The sequence below is a fragment of the Macaca fascicularis genome, chromosome 1 (genome assembly GCF_037993035.2).
Source record: "Macaca fascicularis isolate 582-1 chromosome 1, T2T-MFA8v1.1".
Lineage (NCBI taxonomy): Eukaryota > Metazoa > Chordata > Mammalia > Primates > Cercopithecidae > Macaca > Macaca fascicularis.
The window spans coordinates 148,671,478-148,689,986 of record NC_088375.1 but is presented as its reverse complement, the minus strand read 5'-3'; the positions used below and the strand labels follow the sequence as shown (position 1 = coordinate 148,689,986).

At 37.5% G+C, this 18,509-nt stretch overlaps 1 protein-coding gene across 6 annotated transcripts in view; it reads right to left on the bottom strand.

The window, feature by feature from the left end:
- Positions 1-18,509, bottom strand: part of COL24A1 (collagen type XXIV alpha 1 chain) — a 400,532-nt gene that overhangs the window by 242,445 nt on the left and 139,578 nt on the right. The window lies entirely within an intron of this gene.

Here is an 18,509-nt window from a genome sequence, read left to right as displayed (position 1 = left end):
ATGCTTACCGTCCAAGATAACAGAGATAATATCTCTCTGGAATACATTATCTTTTCTGACTGCCCATTATAAAAGATTTAGTCTCCTTAAACTTCAGATTCCTCTTATGTAATGCAACCTACCACATATGCAAGCATCATCTAGCCCTCTTCTTGTCACCCTATGGGGAGTGGGGCTCAATGAATCAGTGCAAAAATGTTGATACTCTGAAAAGTGCTTTTGCCAAGAGTAATAAACTATCTTTTGTCATTGTTCTAGGAGGTTGTGTCTTTTGCCAGAATCATTGAAACTGTCAGACTAACTTGTTGGCTTGCAAACAGAATAAAATCTCAGATTCCGACAGTTTTGGTGATGAAGATGGGATACTGATAGAGACATAGCTTTCTGGAGGAGGAAGTATTAGGGCCTCACAGATGATTAACATGATTTGAGAGAAGTCCATGGGAAATTGCAATGAATATGTCAACCAAATACATGGTCAACAAGCAATAAATGGTCCTCCACTTTATTGCCTGTTTAGAGGAGTTACTGGGAGAGACAGCTTCAGACCAAGTACAGGGAAATAAGTTCAAAGACAGTTGCCGTAGTTGTCCCTAACTCTCTTCTGGGCAGAAAGGCTTCCTCATCAATCTGGTGAGCAGTTTCAGGTTTGCAACATTGTAACAACTAGTACTAAGATTCCAGCTGGGGGCAGTGGCTCATATCTGTAGTCCCAGCACTTCCGGAGGCTGAGGTGGGTGGACGGGCGGATAGCTTGACCATCCTGGGTAACACAAAGAAAACCCATCTCTACAAAAATAAAAATTAAAAAACTTAGCTGGGTAGTGGTAGTGCATACCTGTGGTTCTAGCTATTTGAGAGGTTGAGGTGGGAGGACTGCTTGAGGCTAGGAGGTTGCAGCTGCAGTGGCCATGATCACACCACTGCACTCTAGCCTGGGTGGGCAACAGAACAGGACCTTGTCTCAATAAAATAAAATAAAGTAAAATAAAATTAAAAAATAGAAAAGAAAAGAAAAGAAAAAGAAAGATTCATCCTGAGTAGGCAGAAGATTCTATCTCCTTATAGACAATAGTTACAGAGACTCCCATCTACAGTGAGTATAAAAGGATGAAAATTTGTGACCAGTATGAGCAAAAACCAGGCAATACAATAGAACTTTGGCTGGTTCACCTGGGAGATGAGAGAGGGGTCTCATATTTTTTCACAACACAAGAATTGCAACATTAGCCCAGATTACCTAACCACTGAATATGCTGCCTCTGACACAGCTTGAAATAAAAGGTTTTAACAATTTGATGCCAACCTACTTTTACAATCTTATTTGTCACTCTGTGCCAACACATAAAAAACCTGTATCAGCCAGCCAGTGTCACCTACTCCCGTAAATCCACTATGCATATACCCTAGGTCTCTTGGCTCTGCTTATGTGGTTCACTGTGCTTGGAATGCCCTGCCCTGTTCCTGCAATTTATTAATAAACAATCTAATTCAAGGTCTGTCGTTTCTATAAACCCTTCCATCTTTTCTATGAACCCTTCTCTATCCTTTCATTTTATGTAAATCTATCTCTACTAACACTGAACTATAACAACTCCTTAATTCTCATATGATACCTTCACCATTACCTAACAGTTTACATATAGATTTTGTTCTTCCCAACTAGACTAAATCTTCCTAAATTATCAATTACATTTTATTTTTAATATATCTTACAGTGATTACTAGGCATATATTTGCACATAGTAGAAACCTAATACTTTTTAAATTGACTGACTTAATCACATGTACTCTTTCAGCATGACTTAAGCGACAATTAAAAACATGAAATTTATCATCCAAATCCAAGTCATAAAAGATATCAAAGAAGTAAATCATTTGGGTGAAGGGAATCCATTACATTCTAATCAATTAATATAGCTGGCCACAGTCTAGGTTATTCCAGTTAAGTCCACTGAAGTACTAAAAATGAAGTTTAAAAGCATGCTTTTACTTGATATAGCCAGAGTTTTGAAACTCACTTTAGTCTTTGTCTCTAATGAAGACCACCCTGATGGAAAAAGAGGACCCACTGCTTGGCCACTTCTGGCACTGCTGTGATTAGTGGTCTTGATTCATTTTTGTCATAAACAACTGGCCCCATATACCAAGTACATCATCCAAAATTCAAATATTTGGCAATCTCTGTAGCCCAGGGGGCTTAACAGCTGAATCAACAAACATTCTAACCATCCTGCTACCATATAAGAAGGTGCTCTGCTGCCAGAACTGACAGGACACTTGGGGTTAGTGCTCAAAACTGATACTACTATGATTAAAGAAATAGAAAGGATTCCTGTAGAGCATTTTCCATATGTTTTTATTAAAAGCAGGAAAAAAAGTATGGAAAAAATAAATCTTGTGTATTAAGGCAAGTGATGTTTTATCTTGGAACACCTCTAATATTTACAATTCTGTGAAAAGCTAAATGCACAGATCTTTTCACTTCATTGTTACAGCATATGCAAGTATCATCACTGTCACATTGCCTAGAATAAGTAAAACATTACGAAGAGAAAAAAAGCTTTGAAGTGGTTTGAAATCACATTTGCTCAGCTGGTCTTTAATGATGAACAGTTCTCTTCAATGCCAATGGCAAATAGCATTTACAACAAAAACTTCAGAGTGCTTTGCTTTCACCAGCTCTTATGAAGATTTGAGTTTCCTAACCAAAAGTCACTAGCAAGAAATGGTGGTCAGTCCTGTCCTGCCTTTTTAGTTGAGTAGATGACCGTTTGCATGGTATGATCAAGTTGAGAGGTATAAAAGTTTCTAGTCATCCATAAGTTCTTCCCTGCTCACTAAATGACACCCTAAATGCTTTGATTAATGACATTTTGCATTAGTTTCAGGTTTCTGTTCATTGCTAAAATGCAAATATTCTTAAAATAGGAATACATTGCTGTTAGCTCATAATCATTTACTGCTGGGAGTGAAGTATATTCATCAGGTCTTTCCACGAAAACAGGCTTTGATGGGAGGGGCAAATTTTAGGGGAAAAAAAGAGCACACCGATTGTTTGAGATGGAAAAGAACTCATGCCCAAGGGGGTAAATACACACACACACACACACACACACACACACACACACACACACACACACACATAAAGGAGAGACTAAGAGCCTCAGGAAAAAATAAAATTCTTCAACTATTTTACAACTTTCTCTGAGGACTGCACTGATTCTAGACTTTCAAGGGACGAGCTGATCTTTAATTTTTAATTTATCAAACCTAATCAAACCTGATGCCTGGGAAAAAGGACAGACAGAGACAGCAGAGGCCCTGACATGGTACAAGAATTGAATATTGACTTCTTGACTATAAGCTCCCGAAGTCAGGGCCTCATCTTATGCACCTCAGCACTTTTTTTCTTAGTGATTGACATATATAATAGACATCCGAGAAAGATCTGTTGAAAATGAATAGTAAGAATTGGATAGTCTAAAGAAGAGCATAAAAGGCAGAGATATTCCCATAGGTAGATCTTTGGGTTCTGATGATCAGCCAATCACATCTCTATGACTGTCAGTAACATTGTGTGTAGGGGGATGTCATAGATTAGTGCCACCATTAAAAACCTAAAAGATGTAGCAGTGGTGGTCCCTATCACGGCATTGCTGAATTCACCAGGCGGGCTCCTGCAGAGATCAGATAGATTCTGAAGGGTGACTGGAGACTACCACAGCCCCAGTTACAGCTGCTTTGTCAGATGTAGTATCATCACTAGAGAAGATTACTAAGTCTTCCCATAAATGGTATATAGTCACCAATTAAGCAAATGTACTTTTTTCCTTTAAAATTAAAAAAGATAATAAAAAACTAGTTTGCATTCATGTAGGATGGACAATAGCCACTTACAGTTTTCCTGTGTTCTCCTGCCTCTGTCATATGATACAGGTTCAGTCCGAAGAGATCTGAACCTTCAGCAAATGCCACAGAACATCACCCCAATCCACTACATACATGATGTCATGCTGATTGAACAAGAATAGCAAGAGATGGCTAGTACAATAGAGAATTTGGCAAGACACATGCACTCAAGATGGTAGGATATACACCCTTCAAAGATTCATAAGCTGGCCAATTCTCTGAAGATTTAGGATCCCAGTGGTTAGGGATATACTTGAATAGCCCCTTTAAGGCAAGAGCAAGTTGAGAGTCTTACATACTCCACCACACACACACACACACACACACACACACAAAAAAAAAAAAAAAAAAAAAAAAAGGAAAGGCATGCCTTTTGGGGTCCAGGGAGCAAACTATTCTATACCTAGATACCAGGTGACATTGAAGGCTGCTAGCTTTGAGCGGCACCCAAAACAGGAAAGGGCAACATCATAAATCTAGGACATGGTACAATCAGTCCTGCCACTTGTACATTTAGTCAAGAAGACCCTCTAGTATTGGAGGTATTACAGTGGGAGAAGATGCAGTATGAAGCCTATGGCAGTTTGCAGTGAGAGAAATAAATGCTGCCTCTGGAATTCTGGAGTAAGGCCATTTCATCTGAAGCAGAAAATAATATGCTTTTTGAGAAACAGTTTTTGGTGTTACTGGAACCTAGTAAAGGAATGACACTTGACTATGGGACATCAAGTAACCACACACTTAGAACTTGCCATTATATCCTGGGTTCTGTTAGGCTGCCAAGACATAAATTCAGATGGGCACTAGCAGCAGTCCATTATACAGGAGAAATGTTATATACAGGATTGAACCCAAGTGGGACCAGGGGGAACAAGTAAGCTGCATTAATAGGTAGCCCAAACCCCAATGTCACCTTCACACTCACTGCAGTTCCCTTCTCCCGGCTTATAACTAAAGGAATATGTGTTAGGGTGAGAAAGTAGCTCCCATATGACTAGCTGGAGGAGCTTGGTTTATGGTTGGGTCAGCTGGGCAAGCAGTTCTAGTTGAAAATGGATAGCAACAGCAAAAAAGGTACACTTATGAGTACCTGAATAATAACAGAGAAGAAAAAAGTCATGTAATGAGTAGATCTGTGAGCAGTGTACCAGCTCATCATCTGTGTGTCAAGAGAAGTGACCTGAAGTGAGGATATATAGATTCTTGGGCAGTAATCAATGGCATGGCTATCTGGTCAGGGGCCTGGGAGGAGAAAAAATAGAGGAAGAGAGAGATTTGAGATACAGTCACATGAATAGACACATGGGATTAGGGAAAGAGTATGAAGAGTTCTATCGCACACATTAATGCCCACCAGGAAGCATATACCATGAAGGAGTTTATAAAAAACCAAGTAGACAAAATGACTTGGCCAGTTGACATTAGGCAGCCTTCATCTTTGGTCACTCCCAGACTGGCATGAGTGTCACATGAATGGAGAAGACATGGTAGCAGAGACAAAAGTTATGTATGAGCCCAACAGCATGTACTATCACTTACCAAGGATGTTCCAGCTTCTGCTGACTCTGAAAGTCCCATTTGTCAGCAAAAAGACCAACAACGTCCCCATTATGGCACCATTCCTCAAAGAAGACAACTAGCTACTCTGTGGCAAATGTCTTATCTTGGGCCCCTTCCAACCTGGAAGTATCAACAGTTCATCCTCACAGAGATAGATATCTATTTTGGGTAAGAGTTTGCCTTTCTTGTTTCTAAAGTTCTACTAGCGCCACTATCTAGAGACTTACAGAATGCCTGATCCACAAACAGGAAACCTCACAGAACACAGCATCCAAAAATGGAGACCCTCTTTACATTGAAGGAGGTGCAAGGAGTAGGCCCATGATATAATCCATTAGTTTTTATCCTGCCCAGTCTAGAGGCATCCAGCCTCATGTAACATTGGAACTTCCTTCTAAAGTTATAACTGATATGCCAGTTAAAAGAAAATAATGTGAAAAATGGTGTACTACCTTTTAGGACACAGTGGATTTATTTAATCACTGACCCCATATGGAGTTTTGTCCCAAATAGGATGAACATTTGGGTCTAAAGACCGAGGGGTGGAAGCAGGTATGGTCCTATTTACCATCACTCCCAATGACACACTGTATTCTGTGCTCCTTTATCACACGCTGAACTCTATAGGGTTGAAGATCTTGTTACCCAAAGTGGGGGTTCTCTCTTGACAGGAGATACAACAAAGGTCTTACTAAACTAAAAGTTATGGCAGCTACCAGAGCACTTTGGACTTTTTGTGACCAGGTCTGAACAAATAAAAAAAGAAGTCACCACACTGGCATGACTAATTGACCCTGATAAACAAAAGGAAGCAAGACTGCTTTTATACAATAAAGGCAGGAAGGAATACATGTGAAACTCAGGTGGTACACTGGGCACCTTCTTGTATTCCTGTCAAACATACATGCTCTTCAGCAATGAAGGTTTAGGTTATACTACCAGATAAGCTACCAAGATCTGCTGAGGTGATAGCTGAGGGTGAGGGGAATGTAAAATGGATAGTGAAAGAGTGAGAAAAGTACCAGTTGTGGATCTGAGAGCAACTGGATTGCGAGAGGCCACAGTCCATCCTACTAACACAGACAGATCATGTAAAACAAAAATAAGCAAAGATACAGCAAATCTAAACAACATAATCAATGAGGAAGGGCAAATCACTATATACCAAACTTTGCACCTGATAATAAGAATACACCATCTTGTCAAGAAGATATTGAACATTCACAACAAGTGAACATATACTAGGTAAAAAAGAAAAAGGTCAGTAAGTTCTATAAAGTAAAAAAGGTCTCTGATCACCATGCAATGAAACCAGAAATTATTAACAAAATCAGAACAGAAAAAGCTCTCCCACTTGAAAATTTAAAAATTGCCTATTTAAATAATTATTGGGTGAGAAGGCATATACAAATTGAAATTACAAAATATCAAAAAGTAATTTTAATAAAACATACTCCATATGGAAGTCTATTGAATACATTTAAAGTAATGATGAGAGAAAAAAATAACAGACCTTAAAAATTTTATGAATAAAAATAAAAGAATAAAAAGAAATTAGAAAAGGAGCAAAGCAAGAATATCCCCTCTTATGACCCCTTGTCAGCATTATACTGGAAGTCCTAGATAATGCAATATGACCAGAAAAAGAAATAAAAACTATACAGATGGAGAAGGAAAATATAAAGCTGCCTTTGTCACAGATGACATGATTGGCTATGTAGAAAATCAGAAAAAAATGAACAAAATCCTCCTGGAATGAATAAGCAATTATAGCAAGGTTGTAGGATACAAGGTTAATAAAAGTTAATTGGCTTCTTATATACCAACAACAAACAAATGAAATTTGAAATTAAAAACACAATACAGCACCAAAAAATGAAACATTTAGGTATGAACCTAAGAAAATAAGTACAAAACTTATATGGGGAAAATTATAAAATTATGATAAAAGAAATAAAAAAGAATTAAGTAAATTATACCCAACGTGATCTACAGATTCAATGCAATACCAAACAAAATCCCATAAGTTATTTGTGGATACTGACAAACAGATTCTAAACTTTATACGGAGAGGCAAAAGACCTAAAATAGCCAACCCAACTTGAAAGAGAAGGACAGAGTTGGAGGACTGATACTACTAGACCTCAACACTTACTATAAGCTACAATATTAAAGACAGTATGGTAGTGAAGAAACAATAGATAAGTAGATGAGTGGAACAGAATAGAGAACTCAGAAACAGACCCACATAAATACAGTCAACTGATCTTTGACAAAGGAGCAAAGGCAATACAATGGAGCAAAGATAGTCTTTTCAACAAATGGTGCTGAAATAACTGGACATCTACATGCAAAACAAAAATGAATTTAGACACAGACCTTACATCTGTCACAAAAATTAACTCAAAATAGATCATAGACCTAATGTAAAATGCAATATTATAAAATCCTAGCAGATAATACAGGAGAAAATCTGGATGACCTTGGGTATGGCAATTACTTTTTAGAAACACCACCAAAGACACAATCCATACTGAACTTCATTAAAATTTAAAACTTCTGCCCTGCAGAAAACAATGTCAAGAGAATAAGAAGACAAACCACAGACTGGAAGAAAATATTTGCAAAAGGCACATCTGATACAGAACTGTTACCCCAACTATACAAAGAACTCTTAAAACTCAACAATTAAAAAAAAAATTTTAAAAAGGCCAAAGACCTTACCAAACACCTCACCAAGGAAGATATACAGATGGCAAATAAGCATATGAACAGACGCTCCAAATTATATGTCATTAGGGAACTGCAAATTAAAACAACAATGGGGGCTGGTTCCGGTGGCTCATGCCTTTAATCGCAGCACTTTGGGAGGCCAAGGTGTGATGATTGCTTGAGTCCAGGAGTTTGAGACCAGCCTGGGCAACACAGTGAGACCTTGTCTCTACAAATAATAATAATAATAATAATAATAAAAACAGCTGGGCGCCTTGGTGCATGGCTGTGATCCTCCCTACTCAGGCAGCTGAGGTGGGAGGATCACTTGAGCCCAGAAGGTTGAGGCTACAGTGAGCCATGGTCACTCTACTGGACTCCAGCCTGAGTGACATAGTGAAACTCTGTCTCAAAACAAGCAAACAAACAAACAAACCCACCACCATCAACAACAAAACCCAATGTGGTGCCACTGCACACTCACTAAAATGGCCGAAGTCCAGAACACTGACACGAAATGCTGGTGAGGATGTGGAGCAAAAGGAACTCTTATTCACTGCCGGTTGGAATGCAAAACGGCACAGCCAGTTTGGAAGATAGGGAGTCTATTACAAAACGAAACATACTTTCACTGTGTGATCCAGAAGCCACACTCCTTAATTCTACCCAAAGGAGTTGAAAATTTATGCACACACAAAACCCTGCTCATGACTATTTACAGCAGCTTCGCAACTGCCAAAACCTGGAAGCAACTAAGATGTCCTTTAGTAGGTGAATGGATAAACTGTGGTATATCCAGACAATAGAATATTATTCAGTGCTAAAAAGAAATGAGCTATGAAGCCATGAAAAAACATGGAGGAATCTTAATTGCATATTAATAAGTAAAAGAAGTCAATCTAAAAAGACTACATACTGTACGATTCCAACTGCCTGACATTCTGGAAAAGATAAAATTATGACGACAGTAAAAAGATCAGTGCCCATAGGTTGCTGGGGGCAGGGGAGAGAAGGGATGACTAGGCAGAGCAGAAAGGATTTTTAGGGCAGTGAAAATACTCTGTATAATAATATAGTGGTAGATCACTACATATTTTTCCAAACCCATAGAAAGCACAACATCAAGAGTGAACACTAACACTAATGTAAACTATGAACCTTGGGAGATAGTTATGATGTGTCAATGTAGGTTCATTAACTGTAACAAATGTACCACTCTTGTAGAGGATAATAGGATCACCACAATCAAGTAGAATATATTTCAAGAATGCAAGTTGGGTCAATAAAAAAATATCCATTAATATACCATACACATAGATCCAAACAGAAAAAATCCATAATTATCTCAATACATGTAGGAAATATAAAACCTTTAACCAAGTATATATATTTGACAAAATATAATAATCATTCGTGATTTAAAACATTCAAGAAAATATAAATTAATGGATATTTCTTTTTTTATTCTTTCTTTTTTTTTCAGGGTCTTGCTGTGTTGCCCAGGCTGGAGTGCAGTGGTGCAAAAACTTCACCAAAACATCTGCTTCCTGGGCTCAAGTGTTCCTCCCACCTCAGCCTCCTGAGGAGCTGGGACTGTAAGTACACACCACCATACCAGGCTAATTTTTGTGTCTTTTTTGTAGAGACAGTGTTTTGCCATGCTGCCCAGGCCAGTCTTGAACTCCTGGGCTCAAGCAATCCCCAGCCTATCTCTTTAATGTAATAAAATATGAATATTTTATTCTTCATGCCGGCATTTGCTTTATGAGAAATCACTATAATGTTTCCACTAATATCAGGAACAGATCAAGGATGTTCACTACTTCTTTAACATTGTACTCGGGTATTACAACACAATTAACCATGAGAATTAACTTAGAGGTTTAAGAAGTGGGAAAGAAGAACTAAAATGATCTCTATTTTAAAATTACATGAGAGCATGTCTAGAAAACTCTGGAAAATCAATAGTAAAACTAACTAAAAAAAAAAAAAAAAAGAAACCATTAAGGTAACAGGATATAAAATTAACGTTGAAAAATCAATAGTCTTTGGACACATAAACAAAAATGTATTCGAGAATATAATGGCAGAGAAAATCCGTTTTACTATAACAACAAAAAATATAAAATGCTGAAGAAAAAATTTAACAAAAAATGTGCAAAACCTAAGGAATGTTTTAAAACACTCCTGAAAAACATAAAAATGGATCTGAACAAATGAAAGACAACTGCTGTTCTCGAAAAGACTGAGTCAATATCATAAAGATCCCAGCACTCCATTAATTTGTAAGTGTAAGTTGAAGCCAATAAACATACTAACAATATTTTTTAATGAACCTAGATAAATTGATGTTAAGGTTTATATGGAAAAACAAGAATGCAAGTATAGCCAGGAAAACACTGAAAAAAGCTCAGAGGACTTAAAACCTTTCCAGACATCTCAACACACCATAAAGTTTCTGTCATTAAAACAAGGTGGTACTTGTGCATGAACAGACAGCCACTCAGATGGAAGAGAACATAAAGTAAGACATAGATCCAAGAAGTAGAAATTTAGTACAGTCATGTATCAGTTAATGATGGGTATTTGTTCTGAGAAATACTTTGTCAGGCAATTTTGTCATTGTGTGAGCATCATAGAGTACACTTCCACAGACCTAGATAGTATAGTCTACTACACACCTAAGCGATATGGTATAGCTGATTGCTTCTAGGCGATAAACCTGTACAGTATGTTACTGTACTAAATACTGTAGGCAATTGTAACACAATGGTATTTGTGTATCCAAATCTATATAAACATACAAATGGAACAGTAAAAATGTAGTATAAAAGATAAAAAATGGTACACCTATGTAGGGCACCTACCATGAATGGGGCCAGCAGGATCAGAAGTTGCTCTGGGTGAAGTAGTAAGTCAGTAGTGAGTGAATGTGAAGGCCCAGGGCATTACTGTACACTTTTATATGACTGACAACACAGTAGGTTTGTTTACAACAGCATCACTACAAAACATGTGAGTAATGATGTTACAAAGGCTTTATATGACATCACCAGGTGATACACATTTTTCAGTTCTGTTATAATCTTATGGGACTAGGGTTTTATATGAGGCCCATCAATGACGGAAATGATGCATGCTGTATGTGACTGTGTATGATATAGGTAGCATAATTTAAAATAAACTATGATACTGAAGCAAAGATAGACTGTTTAATGAATGATTCTGGGAAAACTGATTAGCCATTTAGAAAAATGTGAAATGAAATACATAAATCACAACAGACACACACAGACACACACAAAACTTTTAATGTATCAGAGACCTAAATACAAAAAGGAAACTAGTCAAGAATCAGAAGAAAACATAGGTGATTTCTTTAAAACCTGGATATAGGAAAAGGTTCTCTAATGATGACTCAAAATCCAAATTCCTTAAAAGATTGACAAATTTGGCTATTTAAAAATGTAAAGCTGTTTTCTGTCAAAAAAACTCTACAAATAAAGTCAAAAGACAAGTGACAAACTGGGAAAAAATTACTTGCAATAGTTATCGCAGGTAAAGGGCTAATTTCTCTAATACACAAATAATTTTAAACATTAGAGTAAAATGACCAAATACCTAGTAGAAAAATGCGCAAAATACATAAACAGACATTTCGCAGGAAAGATTATAAAACAGTCCTCAAACATAAAAAGATTTTCAGTGTCATTCATAGTGAGAGAAATGTCATAATTACAGAAATGTTGATAGGAATGAAATTCTTTCGGAGAAGAATTTGGCAATATCTAACAATATCTTATTTTGACCTAGCAATCCAATTCTAGCAATTCACCATGAAGATGCACCTCCAACCATACAGAAATACATAAGCACAAGTTTATTCATTGCAGGAGTGTTTATAATTGCAAAATGCTGGAAACAAACTACATTTCCATATGTAGGAGAATGACTGAATAAACTGATACATCCACACAATGAAGTACTATGAAGCTACAAAATTACATAAAGAAGAGCTCCATGAACTGATATGCTGTGTTTTCCAGGATATATTTTTAAGTAAAAAAAGCAGAGTGCAAAAAAGTATCTATACTATGTAACTTTTATGTAATAAAAAAGTATAATAAAATACACATACATCTGCCCCTTAAACAAGCAAAACATACACACATACATGACACACAAGAAAGATACACAGAAACTACTGAGATTGGATACCTCAGGGGTGGGTGAGAACACTGAAAAAGGATAAGAGGATGAGGACCGGGCAGAAAAGTAAGGAGGGTAGTACATTTATCTAACTTTGTCCTATATAGCTTTGCCTTATAGAACAATTTCTCTAATTTTTCTGGAAGAAAATACACAGTTAAAATTACTGTTTAATAAAAGTATACTTTTAATATGAGTTTCCTCACACGGTTTCAAAGAAAAACGTATGAATTATTTTTCTGTACCTTTTAGTTACTCATGAATAAACTCAGCTTAACCACTAAGATTACACTACTCTAAAGTGGTAATGGTGGCGGCGGTTATTGAGGAAGGCTTAGCCCCTGATTTTAGCCTTATAGAATTTAACCTAATTAGTCTGTGGAAAAATAATGATTAATAAATACAATTGCAAGATATTTAATGACTGTAAAATGTTGTCAACATGTATAATTAGTTCACTGGGCTAACTTGGATTATTTTTCTCTGTCTGTGAGACTACCTTCTAAGTTATCTACCCTTCTCCTACTCTTATCTCAGGCTGCTTCATACGCTCTTGGTACTATAAAACTTGTGCTTTTGAATCACATTCACCCTGTACTGCAAAGGCAATCCAGTTCTCCTCTGCTCCAGCTCCTGTGCAAATTAAATGTTAATGGAAAAAAATCCATAGCAAAGCCTATTAGTGTCTTTCTTTTATCACTTTATTTTTAAAAACATTTATAGAATGCTATCTCTGTGTCATGCTATGCTGCAGTAAATGGTAGTAATAATTTTCCCAGGTTGCTAAAACAGAATGAGATGATAATTTCCAAGCAGAGAACAAGGAGAATGTTCTGACTTCTTTGGTGATCTTATACCTTACTGGGTGGAAAACACTGTCACTCTGTCGGATAAAGGTTCTGCTGCCATAAAGAACAGAAAAATAAGATGTGGTTCTTTATTATTGCTCTTAATCAGCTGTGGAGCAACCCCCAATGATTCTGATTCCGCATTTTTGAGATTGGCCCTGGGAATCTGAGTATGTTTTTTTCTTTTTAATAGAGACAAAGCATCACTATGTTGCCCCAGGCTGGTCTTGAACTTCTAGGCTCAAGCAATCTTCTCATTGTAGCCACCCAAAGTGCTGGGATTACAAGCATAAGCCACCATGCCCAGCCTTAAAAAAATTGATAGTAATGCCCAGGTAAGGTTGAAAAATCAAAAATCATTTTCTATAGCTGGCATGGTTTTATTATCAAAAACTAAAATTACTATTCATTAAAATAAGTTATCTGCCTAGATAAGTAAAATAATCTCCTTAAATCATCACCCTACTGGCCGGGCGTGGTGGCTCACCCCTGTAATCTCAGCACTTTGGGAGGCCAAGGCGGGTGGATCACGAGGTCAGGAGATCAAGACTCTCCTGGCTAACACAGTGAAACCCCATCTCAACTAAAAATACAAAAAAATAAGCCTGGTGTGGTGGCATGCGCCTGTAGTCCCAGCTACTTGGGAGACTGAGGGAGAAGAATCGCTTGAACCCGGGAGGCAGACGTTGCAGTAAGCCGAGATTGCACCACTGTACTCCAGCCTGGGCGACAGAGCGAGACTCTATCTCAAATAAATAAATAAATAAATAAAAAGAAAAAATCATGTCCCTACTTTCAGCACTGTTTCTCCCCACAGTCTTACGTTCACTCAGCAGCCAGAGTAACCTTTGAAAAGCATAAATCAGATCAGATCATGCCACTGCCCTATTTAAAGCCTCTCATGGCTTCCTGCTGCACTTAGAACCAAATCCAAACTTCTCACTCTCCTCTACAAGGGCATACATGATATATCCCCTATCTACTTTTCCAACTTCGTTGTATACCACTTTCTTCTTCATTCATTCTGCTCACTCCAGTTACACTGGCATTCTTTCTGATCTTGAACTGGCCAGGCTTTTCTGCCTTGGGTCTATACAATGTGTGCTGTCTTCAATTATGGTGGTGGTGGTAGTGGTGGTGGCAGCTAATACATACTGAATGTTTCCTATTAACTACATGCTGAAGTGTTTTACATGAATTAATGTGTGTAATAAAACAACTTTATGAGGTTGGTACTATTAATATTTCTGTTTTACAGATGAGGAAAGGCCCAGGGAGTTGAAGTAATTTGCTCAAGGTACTCAGACTAACTCCTCAATTCTCATTCAGAAGATGTTAACCCCCAAATTCTGTAATTTTCAGATATCTTAAACCTTTTATGACCTAATTATTAACAAAAGCTATCATAGAAGTACATATGTAGGTCTCATCATTTTGGCCCCTAATAGAATTACTTTTACTGAATTATGCTTTCACATTATAACTTCCATCTGTATTGAATAGTGGAAATGACATAATACAATGAATTGCTACCTCCTTTTGAATAATTAATATGTTCTAATCCAAAAGACAGGAGAATCATATAACTAATCATGTGTCATCCTTTTGGCAGTGGGAAGATCGCATTCAAATCTGAAATTCCCTTACAACAAAATGTACAGAGTTTTGTGACTGTATTTCAGGCAAAAGCCTCTTACATTTCAAACTAACCAAAAAATGGGCCAGGCATGGTGGCTCATGCCTGTAATCCCAGCACTTTGAGAGGCCAACGCAGGTGGATCACCTGAGGTCAGGAATTTGAGACCAGCTTAGTCAACATGGCAAAACCCTACTAAAAATACAAAAATTAGCCAGGTGTGGTGGCAGGCACTTGTAACCCCAGCTACCTGGGAGGCTGAGGCAGGAGAATCGCTTGAACCTGGGAGGTGGAGGTTGCAGTGAGCCAAGACAGCACCACCGCATTCCAACCTGGGTGAAAGAGTGAAACTCTGTCTCAAAAACAAAAACAAAAACAAACAAAAAAAACCTATCCAAAAATTGCCTTAACCAACAAGTCAGAAATTATTTTATGATTCCGCAGTCACTCACTCACTTACTTTTCAAAGAGCTCCTGCAGCTCCTTTCTCCTGCACAGTCCCCTTACTCTTGAGATTTAGTCTCAAGACTAAGAAAACAGAGACTATCCTATTTACCTCTTTCAGCTTCTTCCTTCTTTTGAAACAAATCCCTGGAGTTATGCTGTATATAACTCATTTTTTTTTACCTTCTTTGCTTTCAAGAAAAATGAATTTGTATATAAATTGCCCCCTAAATGTTGCTTCAGCTGCAACACTCAAGTTTTTATACTGATTCGTTCTCATTCACTTCTAAACATTTTCTAATTTCCATTGCAATATTTCTTCTTTCCAGACCATAAGTTACTAAGGAATGTATTTTTCAGTCACCCAAAATGTTATTTTACTGACTTTTTATTACCAACTTAAAACTTTGCTGCACCGTAGACAAAGAATGTAGCCTTCCAGGAGTGAGTTTCCAGGTGTAGTATTTTTAAACTTTGTTTTAATTCATCTATTACATTGCTTCATCTAATACCTTTATGCAGATGATTATATAAGTATGTATCTCTAGTCTACTTTTCTGAGCTTTAGGCCTACGATTTTAAGACACTTATTAGACTAATTTTCTATGTCTCCTAAAGGCCTTTAAACCTTAACAGATTCAAAGCCAAAACATTATTTCCAGCCACCCTGAATCTCTTCCTTCTCCTCCTCCTCCTCTTCCTCTTTTATTTTCTATTTTTGGAATGATGATGCACACTCTACCCAACTTTTCAAGCAAGAAGCATTAAAATTGCCTTTTATTCCTCTCTCTCACAATTGGAATGAGCTAAACTAATTGTTTTATGTGTTGTGAATTATATTTTCTAGTTCTCTCTTTAAGCTATACTTTCCTCTCTATTGTTACAGGACCTCATGATCAGTCCCCTGCTCGGCTGCACCATCCTTCTAAATAACCTTTAGTTTGTCTCCTTGGCACCCCTCCTTCCCTTCTTCTCTTTTATCCTTTCCCCTGCTGCCTTGCATAAAGCACAAGTCTGATAATTTCATCTCTTGCTTAAATATCTTTGGTCAATGCATACAGGATAAAGTCTGAATTTAGCACAATGCATAAGACCCTTTACCTGAGAAAAATTCATCCGCTATACAAGCAGAAAGTTTTCAGGCTTGTTTTACTACTAAATATACTATTTAAAATTCTTGGACCTGCAAGTTTATTAAAAGCTTAATGTTGAAAAGGATTTGGATAGAAGTGTTGTCTCATATATAGTTGCCTAGGTACTATATTTTTATGATCAAGAAACAGTTATGCTCCTTGGATTAGACCCTGTTTCCCAGAACAATCTAGCATCAGTTCTTGAGAGAGTACAGGTTACATTTTTAGCTCCATGAAAAAACTTAAGACAGGTGAAGAGGAAGGACTGGTACTCTGAAAAGGCTGGGGCTCAGGAGCTTATATTAGTGGTGCTGAAATCAGAGATAATGACACAATGTTTTCAGTGTTGATGGATATTATGAAATTTTAAAGGGAAGAGAGAAATAAAGAAACATCTTTGGAAGATCAAGTAGTAAGTGAAAACATGGCTCATGCATCCTTTAACCAAGCTTTATGAGAAAGAAGAAAAATGACTGAAAACCATACTGACAGCAAGGAGGCAACATAGACATTTCTAGTGTACATATTACCTGTAACTGCAGTAATAATGGGGCAATACAGTCATAAGAATAACCTTTAAAGATAATGAAAATTAAAATAGATTCTTTATCCTCAGTATGACAAGAGTGTAAATACTATTCACTCCAGGAAAGCTTTCATTAAAAATAATTAGAATAAAAATTGTAGGCTCATATGGAGAAGCTTATACTAATCAGAAGTTTTAGTTTTAATTACTCAATTTCCTTCTTATCAGAATGCAGAGATCAATATACTACTGTATTTTACTTCCTGTTTCCTCTCTATTGATATAAAACTAAGTACAATGAAGTTTCGAAGACGATTTCTTCTTCTTCTTTTTTTTTTTTTTTGAGACGGAGTCTCGCTCTGTCGCCCAGGCTGGAGTGCAGTGGCCGGATCTCAGCTCACTGCAAGCTCCGCCTCACGCGTTTACGCCATTCTCCTGCCTCAGCCTCCCGAATAGCTGGGACTACAGGCGCCCGCCGCCTCGCCCGGCTAGTTTTTTTGTATTTTTTAGTAGAGACGGGGTTTCACTGTATTAGCCAGGATGGTCTCGATCTCCTGACCTCGTGATTCGCCCGTCTCGGCCTCCCAAAGGGCTGGGATTACAGGCTTGAGCCACCACACCCGGCCGATTTCTCCTTCTTCTTCTTCTTTTTTTAAGATGGGGTCTCACTTTGTCACCCAGGCTGAAGTGCAGTGGTGCCACCCAAGGCTCATGTGATCCTCCAACCTCAGCCTCCCGAGTAGCTGGGACTACAGGTGTGAGCCACCAGGCCTGGCTAACTTTTAAAACCTTTTTTTTTTTTAAGCACCAGGGTCTCACTGTGTTGCTAGGGCTGGTCTCGAACTCCTGGACTCAAGGAGATCCTCTCACGTCAGCCTCCCAAAGTACTGGGATTGCACCATGCCCCGCCTGCTTTTTAGATTTTTGAACTATCAATACCCAATGTGTTTTTAAATCATACAGTAAGTAAGAATAGGCATTTTCGAAAAAAATCAGCCAACCCTGAAGGACAGCTGCGAAGCCATCGAAGTAGATTTTATGGTTTACAAAGAGAGGGAGACAGCATCAGTACAGCAGTAGTCTTAGAAACTCTGCCTACCACTCTGACACTATGACATTATTGCTCTAACTTATTTATTCTGATGCCAATTATTTTCTCAGGCTTCTGCTGAATCTACGACTCTGAATTAAATATGTATGTAATCACTGATATGTGTGTGCTTGTGTGTATGTGTGTGTGTGTAGACACCCACAGGCACACACATATCAATATAGGCATATATTTTTGAAACTAGAGTGAGCTTCAGAAGTTTCATCTCCATGTAATATATCTTTGACTCATAGTTCTGACTCATAGTATGATTTTTTAAATCCAAATGTTTCATCTCAGAAGCTTATGTTCTACATAGAATTTTAGAAATGAAAGCCACTCTGTATCAACCATTAAACCAAAGTCACAAATTTTAAAGTATATACAAACAAATCTGATATATGTACTACAGACTTAATTGTATTTGTTTTAGAATACT